The 25,546-nt window shown below is 38.0% G+C and overlaps 1 protein-coding gene and 1 long non-coding RNA gene across 6 annotated transcripts in view; one reads left to right on the top strand and one right to left on the bottom strand.

Moving 5' to 3' along the window:
* Positions 1-25,546, bottom strand: part of FRY (FRY microtubule binding protein) — a 566,260-nt gene that overhangs the window by 378,944 nt on the left and 161,770 nt on the right. The window lies entirely within an intron of this gene.
* LOC140505670 (uncharacterized) lies at positions 6,410-24,624 on the top strand. Its single transcript, XR_011967602.1, has 2 exons — positions 6,410-6,621; positions 23,246-24,624. It is a non-coding gene; the product is annotated as an uncharacterized lncRNA (long non-coding RNA).

Raw genomic sequence — 25,546 nt, 5'->3', positions numbered from 1 at the left:
TACCTCAGAGTTGTTTTATTTTGCATTTCTCTAATCAAGAGCGATTTAGAGCAAAAAATAAAATTTAATTTAAAAAGACTTCATTGATACATTTTAGGTTATTCAATTTCCTAACTTCTTTCTTTCCTTATATTGTTAATCTTCTCAGATACTTTTCCTTAGCCTCTTGACCAGAAAAGTGGGCATGTTACTCAATTCTGCTATATCTACATGAATTTTGATAAAATATCTGGTCAGGGAAAAGGCTGATGAAATGCATGATGAAATGCACAAAAGGAGATTTGGGTACTAACTATGGAATTAAATTATCCACAGATATGGTTATCCTGGAATAATTTATGGCTCTATATCAAAGAATCCCATGCTGATTTTGTCAAATGCTGGTAATATGAATTAGAATTAGGGGGAAAAGACATTCTATAAAATCTGAATTAAATGAGATGAAAACTTTTGTCACTGTCTTTGGAAAACTTCTCTGTCAGTCCTTGCAATCTACATCTATCTATCTATAAAGGGGTTAGTGAGAAATTGAATGTAAACTCCTTGAGGACAGGAATTACTTTTGCTTTTCTTTGTATTCCCAGAAACTACTGACACATAGCAAGCACAATGAATGCTTATTGATGGCTTGGTGGATAGAATGCACACACACACAGGGACATAAAGGCGAGAAGCCAGCTGGGCTGAAACAAGGAGGAAACAGCAGCAGGAGCTTTTTAGGGCTCACTATACAGTTGGCCAATAGCTACCTCATGCCATGCTGATGAACAGGACATCTATTAGATTCCCTAAGGGCAACAAAAAAGCTAGGCTTCCAGCACTGTGCTTGATTTAAGAATGGGACAAGTAGAATTCATTTATGTGAGGTCTTGATGGAACATGGCCTATGACATTTTGTCACCTTAAAAGACAGTAGTAATAAGTAGTAGTAATGAGAAGTAGTAACAAGTATTCTTAAGGGATGTGTGGCTTCCACAATCTATATCTCTGACACCCATTAAGAAGGTTCTAACAGGTGGTCCAAAATAATGATCCTTTCATCCAGACAAGATGACCCAAATGATGTAGAAATCCCATGATCAGAATATATAGTGCCTTGTTACAGTAAAGAGATGAACAGAATTTTTTCAATGGGGACAACTTGAAACGGAAACCTTCTCCCACAGGGCTCTCTTTGGGCTGGGGAAGCCAATAAGTGCAGGTTGTCAGGTCCCAGTGCCAGCTGCTTGGCCCCATTACTGGAATGTGAGGAAGCTCGCTGATGACAGGGAGGCAGGCAGTGCCAGGCTACAGCTGGAACAATTTTATCATTGCTCTCTCCTCCTCTTCTGGTGGTATACGCTATATCTGGGCTGTACAAATCACACCCCCAAACCAATACAGATACATGTGAATTTCTCAGATGAACCCCAATGAAGACACAAAGAGGAGAAAACCATCAGGAGCCCCAGCACCACAGGCCCCACTGCTGACATTTCTCCTCGTCCTTTTGGACCCTCAACACAGCCTCTTCATTTTGCACCATGCGTAGGCGAGTCTGATCAATGGTACTGAGGCTTTCCTCACTTCTAAATTCCCTGGTTGCTGCAGCCATTGGCAGAACTGTCAGTGAAAGAAAGCCACCTTTGATTTACCAAGCAGCCCCCAATGCAGGGGGAAAATTCCTGGGCAATCTCCTTCAGTGAGTCAATCAACTAGCACTTATGAAGTGCCTACTCTGGACCAGGCACAGTGCTATGGACTGGAGATATTACATAGGATGTTACAAAAGATCTGAGGAGTACAGACTAACAACTGAAAGGGACCTTAAGTGTGAGAATAGCTAAGCACATCTCACATGTCTGAATCCTACTTGTCCACAGTGCTGGAAACCTAGGCTCCCTTCTGTTGTTGCTAGTCACCACGGTTTAGTCATTTGCTGTTGTCGTTTAGTCATTTGTTGTTGTCGTTTAGTCATTTTCAGTCATGTCCAACTCTTCGTGACTCCATTTGGGGTTTTCTTGGCCAAGATACTGGAATGGTTTGCCATTTCCTTCTCTACCTCAGTTTACAGATGAGGAAACTGAAGCAAACAGGCTTCAGTGACTTGTCCAGGGTCACATATCTAGTAAATGTTTGAGGCCAGATTTGAACTCAGGAAGATGAGTCTTCCTAACTGTAGGTTTAGCACTCTATCCACTGTACTATCTAGCTCAACTTACTAAGTGGAAGTTGGACAGAGACAGGCATCTAACTGCATGGTACTCTGTCCTCTTCCTCATGTCTGTTTCATATATACCTGACTAATGCCCCAGTTCTGGATCGCTGGTTTCTGTCCTGGTTCTCTACTTCATTCCATATGTACTGCTGGCCAAGGTCACAAAGATAGTAAGTAGCAGAGGTAGGTAGATGGTTTTAGGCAGCTCTGTCTACTCACAGGTTGTGTTCATCCTTTGTTTTCAAAGAGGACCATGACATCAGAAATGATGACATGACTTGCACTTGACTTTGCTTTGAGTGAGAGGGCTGTGCAAGGTTGCCAGTCTTACCCTGTCCTCCTGAGTCATCTGGATCCAGTGACCAGATATTCATCAGGATAGGAAAGGAAGGAAGGAAGTAGGGAGGAAATGAGTATTTTTTAAGCACCTACTATGTGTCAGCTTTTGTGCCAAGTGTTTTACAAATATTATCTCATTTGATCCCATGTTCTACAGAAAGTCTCTCTCAAGTTCTCTTAATTCTAGTACTTTGCTTCCCTTAATTATCTCCTATTTATTCTGTTTGTAGCTTATTTTTTTCATGTTTGTTTGCTAATTCCCACCCCCCACCCCCACCCAATCAGGCTGTAAGCTCCTTGAGGTAAGGGATTGTCTTTTGCCTTTTTATTGGATCCCTAGCACTTAGCACAGTGCTGGGCACGTAGCAGGCATTTGTTGTTGCTGTTTATCCTTCATTCTCTAGGAGGACATCAGGAGGGTGATATCTTGATTTTCAAGGGAACTGGATTGAAGTGAGGCAGAGCTGTGCAAAGTCATCATTCTCTCTCTGTTCCAAAGTCAAAGGAGTCCAAGGGCAAGACATAGTTCAAGATGACTGATGATGGCCCCAGAGGCCTCCCTAAGTCAAGGTTTTTCCCAGGTCTCAGTCTGTCTGAGCCAATACCCATCCAGCAATTAAAGGCTAGGTAAGAACTGAACAGGCATTAAATAAATGTTCATTGACTGATCTACTGATTCTCACAGCAACCTTGGAAGTAGCTACTATTATTATACCTTTTTCACAGAAGAAGAAACTGACACAGAAGTTAAGTGACTTGTCTAGCATCACACAGCTAACAAGCGTCTGAGCCGAATTTGAACTCAGGTCTTCCTGATTCCAGGCCCAGCACTCTATCCACTGAGCTCTATCTACTCTATTTACTACCTGGTCCTACAACTCCAAACTCAGTCTTTCTCACCATACCACAATGTCTTCCATCTCCATGTCCTGTAGCATCTCATTCTCCCTATTAAAAGGAATAAATAAAATAAAAGAAGCCACAGGAAAGATCCTACCTGGAGATAAAGTGATTTGACATCTTGGATGCCCTTTATATCTTGTCATCTAAATTTCCACAGCTTCTTTCCCTATTACCCAATTAATTTACCCAAAATAAATTACTCTTCTCTTCTGAGTGGCAAGAATGTCATAGAAATCTCAAAGAAAGGGCCTGGCCAAGAGGAAGGTGAGGTGAGATTATATCACAGGAGGGTGTTTTTTTAAGAGCATAAATGACTGTTAAATCCATTATTTATTTTCTTTCTAAACCAGAACTCAGGCATCCTTCAGGTGTGCATGAAGCTTGAGCAGACATAGGGAAGCCAGAAGAAGTCATGTGATTGTGCCTATCTCTGTCTAGCTTTCACTTAACAGTGAATTGGGCTGCGCCAGCTGTACCCACTTGCAATTTAGAGGGCCTGGTGGCTTGCTAAGTTGTGGGAATTCAATTCAATAAGCATTTACCAGGTACACCAGGTATGTGCCAGGTACTAGACACATTAATACTAGTCTAAGGCAGCTGTCTGATATTTCTTCTGGTGACATTTTAATCTTTGTTGGTTACATCAGCATACTTACACATAAGGTTTTCAATTGCCCTGTAGGAAACCAGGTGTTGGACCCTACATGTTTCTGTGATGTAATTTTTAAGGCTAAGTGGACACAGTTAAATTCACTGGCAAATGAGTTACAAAGAAGAAAACATGTTCACTTTTCTAAACCCAGCTGTTCTCCCAAGTTCACCACAAACGCTTGTTTGGTGTCTGGTGTCTGCCAAATCATCTCTCCCATGACATGTTGCTTCAGATATTGCAAAACCTCATTAATTAGAAATGCAAAGGACTTGGGGTGGTGATGGGGAGGCAGAGAACAGACTGAATTACATTGACTCAGATTATTTAGTATTTTCCTCATTGCTTTAACCAAAGAGAAAGGGTTCTTTGCAAACTTCATGGCAACATTTAAAGGTGGGCAACATTTAAAGGACATCCAGTTGTGTGTCAAATGGCAAATGTTCTTGCTATTCTGAATAAGTATTATGATGCTGTATGAATGGGTTTGTAATAATAACTCACACCTCACAGTTACAAAGAGCTTCATACGCATCATCTCCTTTGATTCTCAAATCAGTCCTGTAAGACAGGTAGTACAAGAACTGATATCCTCACACCATAGATGAAGACATTTCAGCTCAGAGGTCAAGTACTTTGGCCAAGGACACACAGCTACTATGTGAAGGAGCCGGGACTCAAGCCCAGAATTTCTGACTCCAAATTTGGTCTTCTTTCTACTAATGCTTAATTTTCTGGGCTTCTAGCATTTCTAGAGAAATTAGTCTTCAAAGTATCTTTAAGTTATCTGTACTGGATGATGATGATCTAAAATAGGGCAGAATGACAGGCTATGTTGCTAAAATAATTAACTTTCTCCACAAAGGTCATATATTCCTTCTGGGAAAGATAATTAGACTAGAGAATCACAGAACTACAGACAGAACTGAAAGGAACTTCACAGATTAGCTGCTATTCCAACTCCTACTCAAGTGAAGAATTCCATCTACAAAATCTTAGTGTATTATGAAATTTCATTGTGCACAAGAATTATTACTGTGGTTTATTATTAGTAGTAGTACTGTGGTCCAGGTAGTAATAATGATATAGATATTCTGATGACATGCTAAGGAGACCTTTCAATTCACTGGATTTTCGTATTTGCTATATCTTTCTTAACAATGAGGTTTTGTACTTATTGAGCCTGCAGGAATACAGAACTTCTTAGAAGACAGAGGGAGGCTTTCTTGGCTACTACTCCTGAGAAAACTAGTTTTATGTATTTTGGAACGGATTATGGGGGAGAAACCCTCAGGGAAGACCCCAACACACTCCATCCATTGGAGATAGCTGGGTTAATTGGGCTTCCTCTTTTGGGACTCGAACATTTTCTGGGTGGGGAGGGTGTTCAGACTATTGGTAATTCTTATTTTTGTTTCAATTATTTTCATTAATTTAACATACATAAAGTAACATTAGCTTAAATAAAATGATATTTTGATTTTTTTCTTTTGCAGAGGAGATAAGGGACATGGAAGGAAAGACAGGAGATGTATACCAGCACTGATTAAAATCCTATTCTCACATGACTCTTTGCATTAGGACTTCTCAAAATATTTTGGGTACTCAAGGATACTTCTACTAATAAGAATCCGTAAAACTTATTCTTTGTGACTGGCATCCTATATCTATTCACTTCATTTATTCATTCATCCATTCACAAATTTAAGAAAACCAAGCTATTGGAGACTTATTATGTTCTAGTACTTGCTAGGAACTGTACAGGATACAAAGATTAAATATTCTAGATGATTCTTGTGGTCTCTTCCAACTCCAGAGTCAAAGTCTATAGTGCTGTAATTTCTACCAAGAAGCAATTTATATTCCAGTAGAGGAGAAAAACATATACTTTATGCACACAGGTAAGCAGAAGTCTGGTGTAATGCAAAGAGGACTGAACTTGGGAGTAAGAAGATCTAAGTCTGGCACTTTTGCTGACTAGTTGTATGACCTTGGACAAGCCATTTGACCTCCATGATATCTAATTTTTTCCTGTGAAAAATGAAAACATTGGCTTCAATGATTTCTAAAGTTTCTTCCAGCTCTAGAGCACTTTATATAAATATTGTAAACAGAATGTTGCAGAAACCCAGATGAAGGAGTTATTTATTATTTATGGAGATTGAAGCTGTGCCTTGATGGAATTTTGTTACATAGAGATATAAGCACAGTATTCCAGAGAGAAGAAATGCAATAACCAGAGGCAACGAGTTGAGTAAGCAGAACATTTGGTTAAAGAACAGCAAAGTCTCATGTGGCTAAAGCACAGAGAACATGATGTATAAAGGAAAAGGGCACTGGACTAGCAGTCAGGAGATGAGAAGTTACTGCTCTGGCTCTGCTGTGTAAGCTTGAGCAAGAGAGTCAACTCCTCTGGGCCTAAGTTTCCACATGTGCTCAATGAATGGTTTGGAATTGATGACCTTTAAATTTTCTTCTAGTTCTAAGATCTTAATTCTGACTTTTGGGAAGAGAGGAAAGGAAAGCAAGAAAGGTAAGTTGGGTCTAGTTTGATCTTAGGACAAAAGTTTTGGAACTGGAAGTGACGACAGAGACCATTTATTCCAACTCTCTCCTTTCAGAGATGAAAAAATAGGCTCCAAAAGGTTAAGGGGAATTGTGTGGTTGAGGAGTCCTTGAATGCCTGAGTTAAATATATGGACTTCATTCAATACATTATGAAGAATAAATGAAAACCTTTGAACAGGAGCTGATAGTATCCTTTGCTAAGGAAGGGCTATACTTTAAACTATTCTTTAGCAATTACAATTTTGTGTGACTCAGTTTCAGATTCCTTTATTCATTTCATTTAAGTTCAATAAGCATTTATTAAGCTCCTAATGTGTGTCAGGAACTGTGCTAGTTGCTGGGGATAAAAAAGGTAAAAGGTAACACAATCACTGTCTTCCAGGACCTTATAGTACGATGTAGGAGTATGTCCTTTATAAGAACAAGGTAGAAAGTGGTAAGGTAAAGCAGAGTCAGACAAAATTTGCGAGGACAGTCTGAGAAAGGAGAGATCACTTACAGTTAGGGTTGTATTTCACTAGGCTTTGAGGAAACAAACATTTCAACAAGTATACCAATGTAGCGTATTCAAGTCAGGTATGGGGGACAATGTGCATGAATGACTCTTTTTGTATTTCTAGCACTTAACACAGTACCTGGCACATAGTAGGCTCTTAATACATGTTGAATGACTGATTGCGAGTGGATGAAATCTGGGAACGGCTAGTAGTCCAGCTTGGCTGGAAAACAGAATGTAAAAAGAGGACTAAGGAGAAATGAGGCTGGAAAGGGAGTGGAGACAAACTGTTAAGAGTCTTAAATGGCAAGAAAACATTAATAATTTACCCTAAAGGGACAATGGAGCTCCTAAAGATTTTTGACCTAAAGAGTAATTATTCAATCAACATTTATTATCACTGCACTAAGCTCTGGAGTGATGCGACAGTGATATGGTCAGATTATTTTTGACAACTTTGCAGAGGATGGATAGAAGAGGTAGGAACCTGGTAGAAGGGCAGGTAGATCAATTAGGAAGCTGAAACAAGGGTCTAGGTGAGAGGTACTAGGGGCCTGAACCGTAGCAGTGGCAGCGTGAATGGAGAGCAGGAGACTCATGAAATACTGCGGAGGAAGAATTAATAGGTCTTACAACTAACTGACTCTTCCTTCTCCTTCAGTGTTGAAGTTCAAAAATAATTGAAGAGTTTTGAGTCTAGCTGAGTTGGAGGATGAAATAGTGTAGAAACAGATAAGTTGAGAAGAAGGGCCAGTTTTAGAGGGGAGGATGAAGAGTCCCATTTTAGGCATATAGATTTAGAAGTGACTCAAGTCATCCAGATGGAGATTTCCAGCAAAGAGTTAAAAACAGCAGAAATACAACAATCTGGCAGAGTTGACCTAGAAAGAGAGGAAAGACAGGAGAGCTAGACGAGAACACTAACCTCAAGGCCAAGGTATAGAAGGGAGGTCCAGAGCTGGCAAGAGCAAATGTTGAATAAATGGCAGGAGAGGAAAGGAATGGAGAAAAGGTTATTGGATTTTTAAAAAAAGTTTTATTGATATATATATTTTTTAAATATTACAAACATTTACAAATTATCCCAAACCCATGGAAGCTCTCTGTTAATAAAGCAAAATAATTAGGAGAAAGCTTATAATACAGTGATCTCGTCTGAAAGTACATGCAACATGCCACGTCTGTAGTGCCCTCCAATCTATTTTTTAAAGAGTAGTTTTTTCAATGAACAGAAATTTATTTTTTCTCCTTCCCACCTCATTTTAAAATAAGATTCAAGAAAAGCAAATATGTATAATATGCAAATATATAAAAGCTAATATGTATAATTTATTATATTATAATAATATAATACATATAATAATGTTAACATTTATATAAATTATTTCATGCCAGTCACTGGGCTAAGCACTTTACAATTATTATCTCATTTGGTCATCACAGAAACTCTGGGAGGTGGATATTATGATGCCGATTTTACAGATGAGGAAAATGAGGAAAACAGAGGTCAAGTGATGTGACCAGGTTCACACAGATAGCAAGCACCTGAGGCAGCCTTTGAACTTGGGTCTTCCTGACTCCAAGCCCAGAGCTCTCTCTACATCACCAACCTAGCTGACAGTATGTAAAAACAAAGTTTGCTAGTAAAGCAAAACAAATTTCCCCTTTGGCGACATAGCTGCTTAATCCTGTTTGCCTCAGTTTCCTCATACATGAAATGAATTAGAGAAGGAATTGGCAAATCATTCCATTATCTTTGCCAGGAAAACCTCAAAAAGGGTCATGAAAAGTTGCACATGACTGAAAATTACTCTTTTTCTCTTTCTCTCTCTGTCCACTGTGTGTACAGTCATACACACAGTATATATAATATGCTGTATTATGTATATATACACTATTACCTACAATATGTAATATTTTATATTGAATTATGTTATATGATATATAATTTTAAATATGTTACCACTCTATCAGGAGATAGATTGTGTATCACCATCAGTTCTTTGGAAACATGGATAGTTACTGTGCTTTTCATAATTCTTAGAGCTTTCAGAGTTGGTAGTTTTTACAGTTCCACTGTTATTGTATAAATTTTTCTCTTGGTTTTCTCATTTCCTTATTTTATAAATCTTCAAAATTGTTAATTTTTATAATATTTATGTTACAATATAAATTTATTTTTGTTCTGCATATTTCATTCAACATCAGTTCATATTAGTCTTTCCATGTTTCTTCAAAATTATTTCTTTCCTCATTTCTAACAACAGCACCACAGGGTTCTATCATATCCACATACCACAACTAATTTGACCATTCTTCAATCGACAGGGGCATCCATCAGTTCAGTTTTCATTTTGGGGATATCACGAAAAAAAAGTTGCTACAAATTTTATTTTTGTCCATTTAGGAGTTTTGACTATTTGTTTGATCACTTTGGGACACATATACCAGTGGTGGAGCTGGGTCAAAGCTATATAGCTTTTATTTAGGGAATCTAACAATTACGAGGATGTTCGAAGAGAGCATTTTCAGTAGTACGTTGAATTCAGAAACCAGACTGCAATAGGCTGAGGACTGGATGGGTGATAAGAAAATGGAGGTGAGGAGTGTAGAGTCTCTTTCCAAGAATTTAAAAGGGAAAGGAAATAAAGCTGCAACTTGAAGGGATGGTTATTTTTTTAGCATAAGGGAGAAATGAGTATTTTGCAAGTAGAAGAGAAGGTGCCAGTAATGAAAGAGACATTAAAGAGGAGAAAGAGAAAAAGAAAGATCAAATGAAATGGTCTCTGAGTTGTGTCATGACAGCTTAATTGCATAGAGAGAAAACTAGAGGACACTGGGTACTTGGGGTGGAAGGGGAAGACACAAACTTTGGCCCTCGCAAGCATTTTGCTTGAGACTGACCTTCATTTCTCGTCACTCTTCCAGCTTCTTAGGCCTAACACAGAGCTCATCTTAACTGATATTTAATAAATACCGCCTGATTTAAAAAAAACAAAAAAACCTGATCATGGCACACAGAAAACTGACATTACATGAAGGGTCAAAAGTGGAATTCACAGCACTAAAGTCCCTAGAATCTCATGTGTATTCATATACATGAAACAATGTATACACAATACAGCTAAAATGTTCAAAGTAATTCATTCTAAAAATTGTTTTGCCAGTCATATTTCTAGTCAGAGGGCCAAGAGGAAGTGTTGAATTTAAAAAACAATGCTGTTTCCTCTATCACAGCTGGCACCCCACAATTCTCTTTCTAAATCACCTTGAATTAACAGTTTCCCCCACGATTGGTAGGCAGAAGTTGACACCAATCACTTAGTCACATTTGCCCAGATAGAGTCTATTGTGCATTTTCTTTACACCTGAAACTATTAGAACAGCTTCTTTGAAATGTGGATTAATTTTTCCCCTCATCAATTACTTACTTAATATGATTAGTCAAAACTTAGCACACCAAAAACGGACCGGAAGGCTTTGAGTGACACCTTGTACAGTCAAAGAGAAAATGTTCTCCTTGGAGGGGGACAGATTGGTTGCTTCTTGGCAAGGGATGTGACCTCAGAGTCTGCCTTAGGAAACTGGCACAGCCCAGACCTGTAGGTATTCTCTGATTTCAGTGCTTGTTTATTCAAGTGCCTTCTGGTATTGTGCTCATCCCACCAGGCCTTGACACTCTTTTTTTAAGGTTTAACTTTTTTTTTTTTTAACCAGGAGAATGTTTTTTATGTAAATTTTAATGATTATAACTTTTCTAAATCCAGCCTTTAACATATCTTATAGTTTTGTTTTGAAACTTTTTTTCTAATTTAAAAAATATTTTTATTAAAGTTCGGAGTTCCAAATTCTATCCCTTCCTTTCCTCCCTCTCCTCCCCTCCCCTCTCCCTGAGATGGTAAGCAATCAGATGTAGGTTATATGTATGCAATTATATAAAACATTTCCATATTAGTTATTTTGTATGTATGCAATTATATATTAGTCATTTTGTACAAGAAAACGCGAAAAAAAGGAAAAAGTGAAAAATAGCATGCTTCAGTGTGTATTCAATCAATATCAGTTCTTTCTCTGGAGGCAGACAGTATACTTCAGCATTAATCCTTTGGAACTATCTCTGATCATTGTGCTGCTGAGAATAGCTAAGTCATTTCCAGTTCTTCATTGAACAATATTGCTGTTACTGGGTACAATGTTCTCCTGGTTCTGTTCACTTCACTTTGCATCAGTTCATGTAAATCTGAGTTTTTCTGTAATCATCCTGCTTGTCATTTCTTACAACACAATAATATTCCATTACCATCACATGCCACAGTTTGTTCAGCCTCACCAAGTGATGGGCATCTCCTTGACTTTCAATTCTTAGCCCCCACAGAAAGAGCTACTATAAATATTTTTGTACAAATAGGCCCCCTTCCCTTTTTTTTTGGATTCTTGACACTATTTTCAAGAGACAAGAGAAGCAGCATTACTCTTCCCTTTGTCCTTCCTTATAAAGAACTATAACCCACTCTTCCTCCTTAATTTCCTCTGTTTCCATCCTTTCTGTATTATCTGCAATGTTAGAAATTTTTAATGCTGTCAGAGGAACTGATAGACTTCACCTTCTAAATAATCTTTCTTGGCTGGGCACTTGAAATCTCCAACAGGAGTGGATAAAGATGCAGAGGATAGTGGGGACAGCATCAGCATCTCTTTTTTTGTTAGTTTTTTGACAGCTTCATATATTTAACCAATGTGTCTCCTAATCTTGCGTTTGTGACCAAACTAACTTGCACAGTGACATGTTTCTATTCTTTCTCCTTGATAGTCTTTTAATTTAAAAAAACCTGACTTTTTTGATCTCGTTTTTTATCAAGCTTTTATTGATATTACAGCTTTTTATCAATATCAACACATTCATTTCTACATATATCCCTCCCCTGCCCCCACCTATTGGCTATGCTTTGTAACAGAACAAAAGGAAAAAGAACATTGAGCAAAATACACACCAATGAAGCCTTATGGTATATGCGATATTCCACACCCAGTCTCCCATCTCTGCAGAGAAGTCTCATGTATTAATAGACACATAATAAAGGACGAGTTTTTACTGAGGCAGCTTATACGCATCTTCCATATCATTATCAGGAGCAATTTTCATTATTCAAGATAATCAGCAGCTAAAAAGACTCACCTGTACTTAGGCTACAAATGTAGAAAGAAAGGGTCCAGACACAAAAAGAAAGACAGAAGTGAGAATTGCGACTGTTCTCTGCCATGTTTAGACTACATCTAAAACATGGTGCATGGCAACAGGAAGCCCTTATTGATTGACTCACAATTAGGTAGGATTTTAATGGGCTTAAAATGCATTCTTCATAATAATCTTCGTGACACAGGAAGTTGTGCAAGTCTTGACTATATATACTTTGCTGAAGAACAAATCTTAACGACTTGCGCAAAGTCAGATGACTAATTAGCAGTAAGGATAAGATTCAACAATTTATGGAATCACTAACCTAGAAGAGATTTCCAAGATCATGAAGCTGAACTCCCTCATTTTCCAGATGTGTAAACTGATGGCCAGAGGGATTAGTGATTTTTTCCCAAGGTCATATAGTTAATCAGTGGAAGAAATAGACCATCATCCACTGCATCCTGGACCATCGTCAGGCATCTTAACTTTTTGCCTTGCCACTGGACTTTGATGACTCTGCAGGAGAGAGTGAGGCGGATGACTTTGGGCAGCTCAAGTCCACTCATGTCCAATTCACGTGTAAGTCAAGACATCACCCTCATGATGTCACTGATTCTCTACAAGAAGGAAGGATGAACAGCAACCACAACTACAACTCGAACCCAGGTTTCCTGACTTCTAGTCTAACACAGATCCATTGCACACCCAGATTTTCTGAGATCCCATCTAATCCTTAAAGCCTATTATTTTATACTTACAATTCATTTGCATATATAGGATATCCCAAAGTCTTCGTGCAGTTTTAAGCTATTGGAGCTTTTTTGTTTTTCAAAATCTTAATTTTTAAAAAGTTATTAAAACTTAAAACTGCACTTAAAACTCTGGGGGATATCCTATATACACACATGCACACATGTATATACATGTGTGTAACATATATAAAATGCTTAAAACTGCACTAAGACTTTTGGGACATCTTATATATAATATATACACATGTATATATTTGCATGTGTGTGTACATGTATGTGTATATGCATACATGTTAAAAGCTTAAAACTACACTAAGACTTTTGGGATGCCCTGGAATAATAAACACACATGTTATAGACACACATACATACACACAGGAAAATTACCCTAAATTTAAAACTCTTGCTAAACATTACACCAAAAAATTTTTAAATTATATAGAATATATATAAAATTTTCAGTATGATTTACCAAAAGCTGTTTTGACTTTTTCTCCAGCACTCTAGTAGTGACGCAGAGAAAAGGTTTGTATAATGCTAGGATCAAATCATCTAAAAAGGAGATGGTTCAGCGACAATTAGAAGTTATTATGGGCTTAGGATGATCATGTCAAATCAGCCAAATTTCTTATAAAATACAGGGTATCCCAAAAATGTTAGTGCAATTTGAGGTTTTAATAACTTAAAAGTTTTTAAAAAGTCTTTTAAAAAATAGCTTTTCAGTAGCTTCAAAAGCTTTAAGCTATTAAGTAATAGCCTAAAATTACACAGAAACTTTTAGGACCCTTCTATATTATTATAATTGTTTTCATTAGATCAGACCATCAGAGGTATGCTTTAAGGCATCATACCTCTGTGTGGAATTCAGGTTGGTTGTCCTGAAGATTATGTGGAGGTTAACAGAGGTGGCAGATACACAGGATGCAGAAGAGTATGAAGTCTCAGCAGCACGCTGAATTGATTGAATTGCTACTCTTCTGTTCTATCTCAACTCCTTGTTTGTTATCTGGTGCTTAATTCTTGCAGCCTGAATCATGGACTTTGTCTTCCTTGACTCCTGTGGATTTTTGGTTTTGACTCAGCTTCCCCCTCTGCTACCACTTACCAAAACTCTGACTCTTTCCATCCATGTCTATGGGGGTCTTCATGGTTTGTTGCACTGGGGATTCTGCTGCTAACTCTTTCCATACTACCTAAGTAGAGGAAAGTTCAGTTAGCACCAAAAAGGCCCTACCCAGCCATGGATCTCATCTATAAAATAAAGGACTTGGATTCAACAGCCTCTATGCTTCCTTCTAACTATTAATTAATGATTCTATGATCACAAACTTATGTAAGAGGTAGGATGGATGAACCAATAAAATCCATATTTGATTATATAACCACAGGTAAAGAGTATGGAATAAAGAATTGATGTCAACAAGGAAAGAAGAGGTCTTTAGAAGACTGTCACAAGATTCTATCTTTGGCCTGGTCCTGTTCAACATGTTTATCAATGACCTATAATAAGACATAGAAAGCATACTTCTTAAAGCTGTAGATGACATAAATTGGAAAATGTAGGAAAGAAGGAAACAAGCATTTATTAAGCCCCTATTATATACCAGGCACTTTGCTACACACTTTACACATATGATCGTATCATAACAACCCTAGGAGGTAGATGCTATTATTATTCCCATTTTTACAGCTGAAGAAACAAGCTGAGAGAGGTTAAGTGACTTACCCAGGGTCACAAAGCTGATAAGTATTTGAGGCTGCATTTGAACTCAGGTCTTTTTGACTGCAGGCCCAGCACTAGGTGACATAATTAAGATTTTAAAATAAACTGAAATACTGTAAAGATCTACCAAAGTAAATAAGATGAAATTCAACAGAAGTTCATGTAAAGTCCTTCAACTAGGGTAAAAAATTCTATTATGCAAGTACTATGTCACAATCTTTTTCACTAATTAATAAAAGTTAACCTCAAGGGATGTAACAGTTCTTGAGCAGATACATTTAGAATACTATGTTGAGTTTAGTTTCACTTTAAGAGGGTCATAGATAAACTACATTGTGCTTAGTGGAGAGTGAACTAGGGTGGTCTGGGGCCTAGGATCCATGTCATCTGAGGAATGGAACTGACAATGTGTAGCAGCGAATAGGGAAGATATGAGGGGTTTGCGGGGGGGGGGTGGGGGGTGGGACAAGAATCTAAAGGTCCATTGTGTGGAAAAAGATTTAGACTTATTTTATGTGACTCCAGAGGACATCAGTAGGACCACTGACAGAAATTATAGGGAAATGGTGGAAACAGATTTCCAATCAACATAAAAAAGAATATTCTAGCAAGTAAAATTGACTATAAATAAAACTGTCTCACTGTGAAAGTACTGATGGGCATATTCAAATAGAAACTTGCTGTTACATGTTATAGAGAAGATTCCTGCCTTAGATTTTAGGTTGGACTTGTAAGAGCCTCTTCAGTCTTGAAATTCCACTCTACTTTTGCTTCAGTTTTGATAACTTAGAGCTCAAACGTTTCTATGATGTCACTTTTTTTCATTTTCAACTTCTCCCACATTTTTTCTGTCTCTACTATTCTGTAATTCTGAGCATTCAAAGAAAATCTTAAATTACACTGCTGTTTGTATGTTGTTTCCTCCATCATAATGTGAGCTCCTCAAGGGCACACCTTTTTTTTTGTCTTTTTTGGGTATCTCCTGGGCACAAAATGGTGTCTGGCACATAACAAGGATTTAACAAATGCTTGCTGATTCTTGTGAAATTTATCACAGACCATTTACCAAACCTTTACTGAAAACCTGTGGCCTCCTGTAATCCCATGACATTTGAATCCATTCACAAAGCTTTTTACCTTGTAGTAGTTACCCAGCTCACCACAGGGGGGCATTCATATACAAATGGAAGAATAGCTGGGGTTTTTTATTTTTTGGGGTTTTTTTTGGTTTGGTTTGTTTTTTGCTCCATACGACTTGGGATAAACAAAACAAAACCCCACAAATTTCATTTTCTCTTTATGTAAATGCAGTGCCACTTTTTTGGTATTATACACACATGGTATCTTTCCATTGTAATGAAACTGATCTGCAATTCTAATGTTCTGGAATTTGGTATCTGAGGACCTGGGTTCAAATCCTAGCTCCATCACTTACCAGTTGTACAGCTTCCTATAAGTCATTAAACTATTCTGAGTCTCAGTTTCCTAATCTTCAAAATGAAGAGATTAGATTAGATAACGTCTAATGTCCCTTATAATTCTAAGTCTGAGAGCTTATTGGAATTGAAAATTTTAAAATAATAACTGATTTTAATTTAATAATTACTTTTAATTTAGTTGTTCCATAGTATTCAAGTCATATGGCATCACTGGGAGAATACTGACATTAATAAGCAATGAGATGTTTAACATAATTGGTGCTATTATGTAATTTTCTAAGTGTGACAAAGCCTTCTCTTCATTCTAATCAACTCTGGCCCTAAGTCATGGTCTAACTCTAACACCGATCCAAAATTTACCTTCCTACATATATCTATAGATATGTGTGTTTTGGTTTTCCAACTTAGTTCAATGGGTTGTCTATCCAGCTGTATGTCATAAATTGAGCAATGGATGTTTTTCATCTACTTTGTTTTCCAAAGTTTCTGGTTAGATGGATGTATTCAAAATAACCATACCTATAATTTAACTATAGAAAGTGCCTATATTATTACCTTTTAGAAATTATTCTGGTATTTTTAATAGGATGAAGATAGACTTTATTTTAAAAAAAGCACTGTAATGGCAAGAATTCAAAAGAACATTTAAATAATTGTAGTAATATTAAATTCTGACCATACCAAAAATGAAAAACAAAAAGTTCTTGATAAGAAAAATGTTTTCAAGATGATCTAGTCATATCCTGTGACCAGAGGTTTTGCTGAATTCTGAGGTTTGATAGAATCAATTTCTTGTTCCCTATAAACAGGAACATTTGGAAAACCTTTACATCAGTAGGTTGATTTCTGTACAGAATATCTTCCAGGATAGAGGTCACCTTAAATGAGTATTCACACTGTTTTATACCTTGTTTGATGCTGATTCTCAGTGTTTTGTTAAATGAAGTTCTCTCTGTGACCACATATCTTAGAATTAAGTAATTTTAATTATATGAATAGGAGACAAATAAACAAAAAAACAAACAAATAAATAAATAAATTTGGTGATGATCCTCTTTGTGCTTGGCTGGAGCAGTCTTTGGACAGCAGAGAGTCTGCTCCTGGACAACACTAAAAGCCTTTCTAACATGGCAGAACCTACTACACTTTATGGTCGGTTTTCACAGTGAATGAAATCAGGTTAAGTGAAGACCCCTCAGGCATCAATTCCCCCAAACCTCCACCCTTCCTGCCAAAACTAAAATAACCAAGTATCCCCCTTAGGCAAATAAAATGCTCCAGGATGGAGAAGAACCACCAAAGTTCTGATCATGTGATCTGGTGTACCCTTCCCCTTCACCACCCCTTGTGCCAAGCTACCCCAGCATTCTTCCCTTAAGTTCCATATTTGGTAATAAAAACCCTCACTGGTGAACAACGATTCTTTTCATGTTCTTTGTCTCTGGGTTAGATCCCCCTGCTTAGCCTGTATGCCTAGATTCCCAGTCAATGGGAAGAGAGGCTAGTGGGCTTCCGAATTAGGGACTATCTAATGCTGTACTCCGCTCCGTTCGGGTGCACTCCCTTGCTGACACCACCCATGGGCTCTCGAGAAGTGCCCCTTCTCATGAGATTGTAATAAATTCCTTTTTGCCTTCTACCTTGAGAAGCCTGAGTTTAATTTGAGTAAGGGTCGCTGTATCCCACACAACAGCCTTTGAGGGACCAGGTTCATTTTCACACCATGATGAGGCACTGGAGTAGGACTTTTGTGAGGAGCACCTTGTTTGAGGAGAATTTTTAAAGTGAGTGTCCTCCAAACCAAATGGTTTTAAAACTAACACATAGCAGACACAAAAATCTTAACACACTTCCTAAGCAGTTCTATGACTGTGAAGTAATAGGCTGCTATAGAAAACTGTGGGCAAAAGATTTTCATATTCTCATTAAGACCAAAAATTAAATGAAATATTTTCACCAAGATTTTTATAGAGATGACAATGTAGGTATTTGGATTGAAACTTCACAGAGAATGTTAATTTGTGGTTTTCTAGGCCAATCTGAGGTCAGCAAGGATCTGCTTATATTTGAGTTTAATGCTACTAGTCTAGGTGACCTCTAACTTTGCCAGCAGCTCTAAGATTTTAAGACTTCATGATCAATAAGAACCTCAATTACAATACTTTGCTGACTCACTTGGGAGTGTGGTGGGGTATTACTGAAGTGTGTAGGGCTATCTAGTCCTAGGTAAAATGATTTTTTGAGTTCTGAAGATTATAGTTTTAGAACTAGAAAGGAAGAGAGACAGCTAGTGGCACAGTGGATAGAGTGCTGGGCCTGGAGGAAGACTTGAGTTCAAATTCAGCCTCAGTCACTTACTAAACTGTGTGACCCTGGGCAAGTGACCTAACCTTTGTTTGCCTCGGTTTCTTGAACTGTAAAATGGGGACAACAGTATCACTTATCTTCTATCATGAGGATCAAATGATATGATAACTGTGAAGCACTTAGCACAGTGCCTGGAACATGGTAAACACTATATAAATGTTGTCATTATTATTAATTTTTTTATCATATAATCTAGTGGTATAAAACTCAAATAGAAACGAACCCCTGCTGGCCACATGTTGACTGTGAAACTCACAAATCAGCATTATCGATGCTGCATTTTTATTTCATAAACATTTCCCAATTATATTTTAATCTGATTCAGGAGGTACTTCCCAGAGCTGTTGTACCCTGCAAGTCACTGATACCTCTGATCTAATTCAGTGGAGTCAAACTCAAGTAGAAGTGAGGCCACTAAACTATACAGAAGGATTTCTGCAGGCTACAGATTGATAGAAAACCACAGATTAACACTATGTACACTGTGTTTTTATTTATTTTGTTAAACATTTTCCAATTGCATTTTAGTCTGGTTCAGGCCACATTCCTAGTGTTATGGGCAGCATGTCCCTGCCTGTTTGACAACTCTACCTAATCCACTGCTCTCATTTATAAATGAGGAAATGGGGCCCAGCAAGATGGCTCGACCTCTCAGAGGTCACAGAAATAGTAAAGGCAGAGCCAAATGTGAGCATGTGCATGTTCTTAGTTTTTTTATAGTTTTGGTGTCCTTCCCTGCTTCTTAGCTTTCGACTTTTTATTCCTTTCACTAAGCTTGTCTCTAAGCAATCACCATTCTCTCCACACATCCCCAGTGCTCTGTCAGATTTCCTGTTTCCAATTTCTAGTAGTCCTAATAAGCAGATGAGCAAATTTATTGGAATCTTGTCTAAAATAAAGTTTAAATCAATAAAGCAAAACAAATTCCCTTATTGGCTATATAGTCACTTAACCCTGCTGGCCTCAGTTTCCTTATCTGTAAAACAAGCTGGAGAAGGAAATGGCATACCACTCTAGTATCTTGGTCAAGAAAACTCCAAATGGGGTCATGAAGAGTCAGACGTGACTGAACAATGACTTAACATGAATTTCACAAGTTTTATCACATGAATTTGGTTGCCTCTCTCTTGGCTAGTCAGAAATCTAGTTTGCTTTCCAATTGGATTTTGGCTTAGCACACTGCCTGGCACAAAGTGAGCACTGAATGAACCCTTTCGACCTGGCTGTGTTCTGAATAGCTGATATTGTCAGATAAAGAGAACCAGGAGTGTGCTGGCAAATATTCATCCACTAGCCCGATCAATAATTCAATCAATAAACATGAAGTGCTTACTCTGTGCTAAAAGTGCTGGAGGATACAAAAAAAGAGGCAAAAGAAAGTCATTGCCCTCAAGGAGCTTACCATCTATTGGGGAAGATAACCTTGCAAACAAATATACATCAAGAAAGCTACATACAGGATAAACAAAAAATAATTAGCAGAAAGGCTTCCTGTATAAGGTGGTATTTTAATAGCTAGGGGGGCCAACAGTCAGAGCAGAAGAGGGAGAGTGAGTGTTCCAGATATGAGGGACAGCCAGAATGAATGCCCAGACCTGGGAGGTGGGGTATCTTGTTTGTGGAACAGCCAGGAGTCCAATATCATTAGATCAAGAGTATGTGTTGGGCAGTAAGGTGTAAGAAGACTGGAAAAGTAGAAGAAGGTGAGACTATGCAGGACTTTGAATGCAAAGCACAGGATTTTGTATTTGATCCTGGAGGCAATAGGAAGCCATTGGAGTTTACTGAGTTAAGGGGGCAAGGGTGGGAGGGTGACATGACCTGACTTGTCTTTTAGGAAAATCACTGGTGGCTGGAGAATGGATAAGAGTGAGGAGAGACTCGAGGCTATCGAAACAATCTAGGCTTGAGGTGATGAAGGCTTGCACCTGAATGGTGGCAGTGTTAAAGCAGAGAAGGAGGTGTATGTTTAGAGAGGCACTGCAAAGGTGAAATTGGCAGGTCTTGGCAACAGACTGGATGTGGGGGTGGTGAGAGAGACAGGGAGGAATCCAGGATGACTCCTAGGTTGGGAGCCTGAGGGACTGAAGTTCTTCAAAAGAAAAACAAAATCTACCCATGACACACTTTTCAGTTTGAAATGCACCATTAACATATCTTCCTCACTTTCTAGAATTCAACAAAAGGGTAAGTCAATTCTTGATTTGTAGCGTTTGCTCATTTCTGAGTTATAAACGTTCACACTGAGCATTTAATGATCAGCACTCACCAAGCCTGTTACAGTGAGCATCAGCACACCCCTGGGTGAATCAGGTAATACTGCTTCTTCACATTAAAGAGGAGTCTGAAGAATCATTTATAAATATTGTCATTTCACTGAATGTGAGATGCTGGTCCAGCGACCAGGTTAAATTTGTTAAATTCACATTTTTTGCTGTATTTTAGGGTTTTCAAAGCATTTTTCTCAGAACCTCATAAAGTAGTAAAAGAATTGGTACCCTCATTTTACAAATAAGAAAAATGAGGTCAGAGAGATTAGTGACTTAATAGTTCAAAGAGATTGATGACAGAGAGCTATGACTTGCTCATGGCCACACAGCTCGTCAGGAGTAGAACTGGCAAACTCTAGTCCAGTCAAGGTCTGAGCAGCAGCCTCCATCAGGGGGGTGGGGAGGGGGCCCTTAACAGCTCCATCTCTTGGAAGGGCTGCAAACCTACAGTAAAGCCAGGTACTAATGTGAAAAAGAGAGAAAAAATAATGAATCAGGAGGAAATTACTTGTTTCTCCAAGGAACAGAGAAATGTTCCTCAATTAGCAACAAGAATCAATGAGATGGGAAATGTGATTGAAAAGCAATCAGGCAAAAAAGTGGGCCAAACTGATAGGGCTTTGTACTTGTCCTAAAGAAAAATGCAAGGTTAGAATTCATCAGCAGCTATATACAGGAATCTCTCTCTCTGTCTGTCTGTCTCTTTCTCTGTCTGTCTCTCTCCTCTCTCTCTGTCTGTCTCTCTTGCTCTCGCTCTCTCTCTCTCCCCTCTCTCTCTGTCTGTCTCTCTCCTCTCTCTCTGTCTGTCTCTCTCCTCTCTCTCTGTCTGTCTCTCTTGCTCTCGCTCTCTCTCTCTCCCCTCTCTGTCTCTCTGTCTGTCTCTCTTGCTCTCTCTCCTCTCTCTTTCTCTCTCTCCTCTCTCTGTCTGTCTGCCTCTCTCTTCTGTCTGTCTCTCTCTCCTCTCTCTCTCCTCTGTGTGTCTCTCTCTCTCTCTCTCTCTCTCTCTCTCTCTCTCTCTCTCTCTTCCCCCTTCCCCTAGCAGTATCCTTCATAATAAAAAAAATAAGGGAGGGAGAAAAGCTATTCAGTAAAACTTACATATCAACAAAGTCTGATAGTATGTCATACTCAGCACCTACAGTCTTACACTTCTACAAAGAAGGGTGGGAAGCAAATTTTCTCTCTTTATTTAAGACCAAGATTGTGTGAACTCCTTGAGGGCGGGGATGCCATTTTTGTTTTTCTTTGCATCTCCAGCTCTTAACTCAGTGCTTGGCCTAACAAGCACACAGCACACACTTGCTTACTGCCTGCCTGACCCCAGGTTTTCAAAGGCGATCAAATTCAGGCAGTTAGCTGATGATGCTTTCAGCAAAAGTCAGAAAAGCGGCCTAGCTAAGCAGAGCCTCATCACTGGAAAGTCACCCACTGGCCACTAAGCAGTAAATTTTTTAGCCACAGCAACTTAAGATCTTCTAAAATGGGAAGCATCTATAGAGATAAAAGCAAATCTTTAAATACTGAAATTTTAGATTAATATATTGAACTTGATTGTAAACTCCTAGCAGACAAGGACTATCTCATTTATGCTTTTATTCCCATCACTTTAAACAGTACCTTACGCAGAGTGAATATATTACGTGTATTTTGGAACCGATTACTCTATTCACAGGATTCTACAGCTCAAAGAGACCTGAGAGGTCAGATAGCCCAACCTCATCTTTTTAATGGGTGTGGAACTGAGGCCTATCCTTGAATAGGATTCACTGATCCATGATCACTGAGAAAGTCACAGAATAAAATCTTAGACAGAAGGCTCAAGGTCCCAATTTTATTGTTTTTCTCTAAGTGTTTTATTGAGCATTTTATTTCATTACTTCTCAAAACCATATCCCACTCCCACCCAAAAGAACTCTTCTTTCTTCAGAGCAGAGTTAAACAAATATATATTTGACTGTGTATGACAGATTATGTTTTATTCTGTGCCTGTAGTCCACCTTGCTGCCAAGATGCCAGAGGTATATTTTATTAGTGTCGCTCTGAGTTTTGATTTCTTTTAGAGTTGCTTTAAAAAAATTACTGTTGTCACTGTGTATGTCATCAATTTATACAAGCCTTCCCAAGTTTCTCTGAATTCCTCCCTGTTTCTTCTAACTCAATATTATTCCATTACATTCATATATTGCAATTTGTCTGGTCATTTCCAAATCAATGGGTTCCCACTTTGTTTTCAGTTTTGACTATTTTCAGATATATGGGATCTTCCCTTTGTCTTTGACCTCTGTTCCCAGAAATGGTATTGCTGAGTCAAAGAGTGATTTTTCTATCAGAGTTTTCAATTTCCCCATCCCATCATTTTACAGATGAAGAATTGGGACCAAGAGAGTCTGAATGACTAGCCATGGGTCATCACAGTCGTACTCGGCAGAGACAAGATCCAAACTCAGGTCTGCTCTACTGACTCCTCATCAGTCCTCTTACCACTAGAGCATACTTCCTCCTAGGATCTGATGTAACAATCTTCAAAACTCTTTTACATTGGTAAAATGTGAATACCTAGCAAAATTTCTCAAGATGGGAAAAAAACCCAACCACCAGCAACAACAAGCCACAACTCTCACAAGTTGTTTAAAGAATGATTAACAATCTTCAAAACTCTTTTACATTGGTAAAATGTGAATACCTAGCAAAATTTCTCAAGATGGGAAAAAAACCCAACCACCACCAACAACAAGCCACAACTCTCACAAGTTGTTTAAAGAATGATTTAAAATTTTGAGTACTATCCTTTAGAGTTAAACTTGTAAAGTAATTAGAGGGCACTGATGTGCTGGCAATATAACCTAACATTATGTAACTGGAAAAGTTTTCAGTGACAATAGACCAATTATGTGTCTATGTGTGTTTGCAGGGAGAGCTGTGCTAAGGGTAATGTTTATCTCCCCAAATCGCTGAACTGCTCATTTAACCAGAAAGAGATGACAGTTACACGATTTCTTTCATTCTCTGCTCAGCTCACGGTCATGGGATACCTTAAGTTCTAGAGCCTGCAAGCCAGGGGACATGTAAATTGTAGGGCAGGCTTCGGGATGCTGGAGAGAAAGGTTAACTCAGCCCAGGGAATAGTCCTCTACAGTTTTACTAAAAGAAAAATGATCTGGGTAGAATACAATGCTAGTGTGGAAAATTGACTTGTCTGGGTCGCTTGGTGCTCTCCTTGCTAGTAGTATCCATGTTCCAACCCCTGAAATAATCAAGCAAATGGTCCAACTGAGGGGTGCCTGAGGGTTGCACTAAACAACTCTGACATGACTTACTAAGACTGACTATGATAAAGAAGTATGTATGATGTTTGATGTTATTTTTTTAATTGTTTAATTTTGCAAGTATTTATTATCTTTGTCTGCCACTGCTTTCTTCATTGAATTAAAAAAAAGTCTCCTCTATCAGACTGTAAGTTCCTTGAGGGCAGAGACTGTCTTTTGCTTTTTTGTGTGTTCCAGGTGCTTAGCACAGTGCCTGGCACAAAGTAGGCATTTAAAATATGTTTACTGATTGACTAAACAATAAAGACCTCATAATATACGTAGTCCAGCAAAATGAATTCTCATGTTGATCGTATGTGGAAATATGTCTCATAATGCATTCTAAGTCCATCAGGTGGATGGTGTGTTTTCTTATCATTTTCAAAGTAAAATCTGTACCCCAAATTCAATTCAATAAACATTTATTGTCTATGCAAGGCATTGTTATGCTTATGACTAGCAGCAACTTTTATTTTTAAGCAATGTGCTATTCAGAAGAGAAAGAAATAAAATTTTCTATAATTACCAGAAATGACTGTAAATCTCTAGGGTTTTATAACACACAAATGTTCACTATTATAATTAATGAAATAATAAAGACAATTCATTCAGGATCTAATTAATGATGGTCTTATCCTATAGGTAGTGTGGTATAATAGAAAGAGGGCTGGCCTTGGCCTCAGGAGGGATCTGGATTTAAAATCCTCCTCTGACATTTATTAATTGTGTCATCAGGAACAAATTATTTAGTTTTTCTGAGCTTCTGTTTCTTTATCTTCCAATAGGGTGTTGATGACACTATAGTAACTACCTACCTCAAGGAATTGTCATGAGGATCAAAGGAGACAATAAAAGACATTTGGTAAATTTTAAATTACTCTTGTTAGAAAGAGTTCATAGGATCAGAGGTAGAAGGGGATAAGATGTTATTGCTAGAAAGTACCTTAGCTAAGGACTCAACCTGGGATATGTGAAGTTGTGTTTGTTTTTAAATATATTTTGATAGCTGCAATTTAACATAATTAGTTTCCTTTGTAATCCTATATATTTTATTTTATGAACTTAAAAACATTATTCTGAGATTCAAAGGCTTTACTGGACTCCAAGAGGGGGTCCACATTACAAAAAAAGGCTAAAATTTTAGTACTTTTAAAGATAGCAGTAGAAATATGGGCTACATTACCTTTCAAAGACCCATCTGTGATTTTTGAAAAAACAATACTATTCATTTGAAGACATACATACACATAGTTCTGTGAGGTAAAGTTCAGATTAGGCTTTTTAAAATGAGATCATATGTAAAAAGTGTTTAGCATACTACTTGGTATGTAGTAGGCACTTTATAAATCCTTATTCATC

Source organism: Notamacropus eugenii, chromosome 5 (genome assembly GCF_028372415.1).
Source record: "Notamacropus eugenii isolate mMacEug1 chromosome 5, mMacEug1.pri_v2, whole genome shotgun sequence".
Lineage (NCBI taxonomy): Eukaryota > Metazoa > Chordata > Mammalia > Diprotodontia > Macropodidae > Notamacropus > Notamacropus eugenii.
The sequence above is the reverse complement of the archived record's forward strand: the minus strand, read 5'-3'. Positions and strand labels throughout refer to the sequence as shown.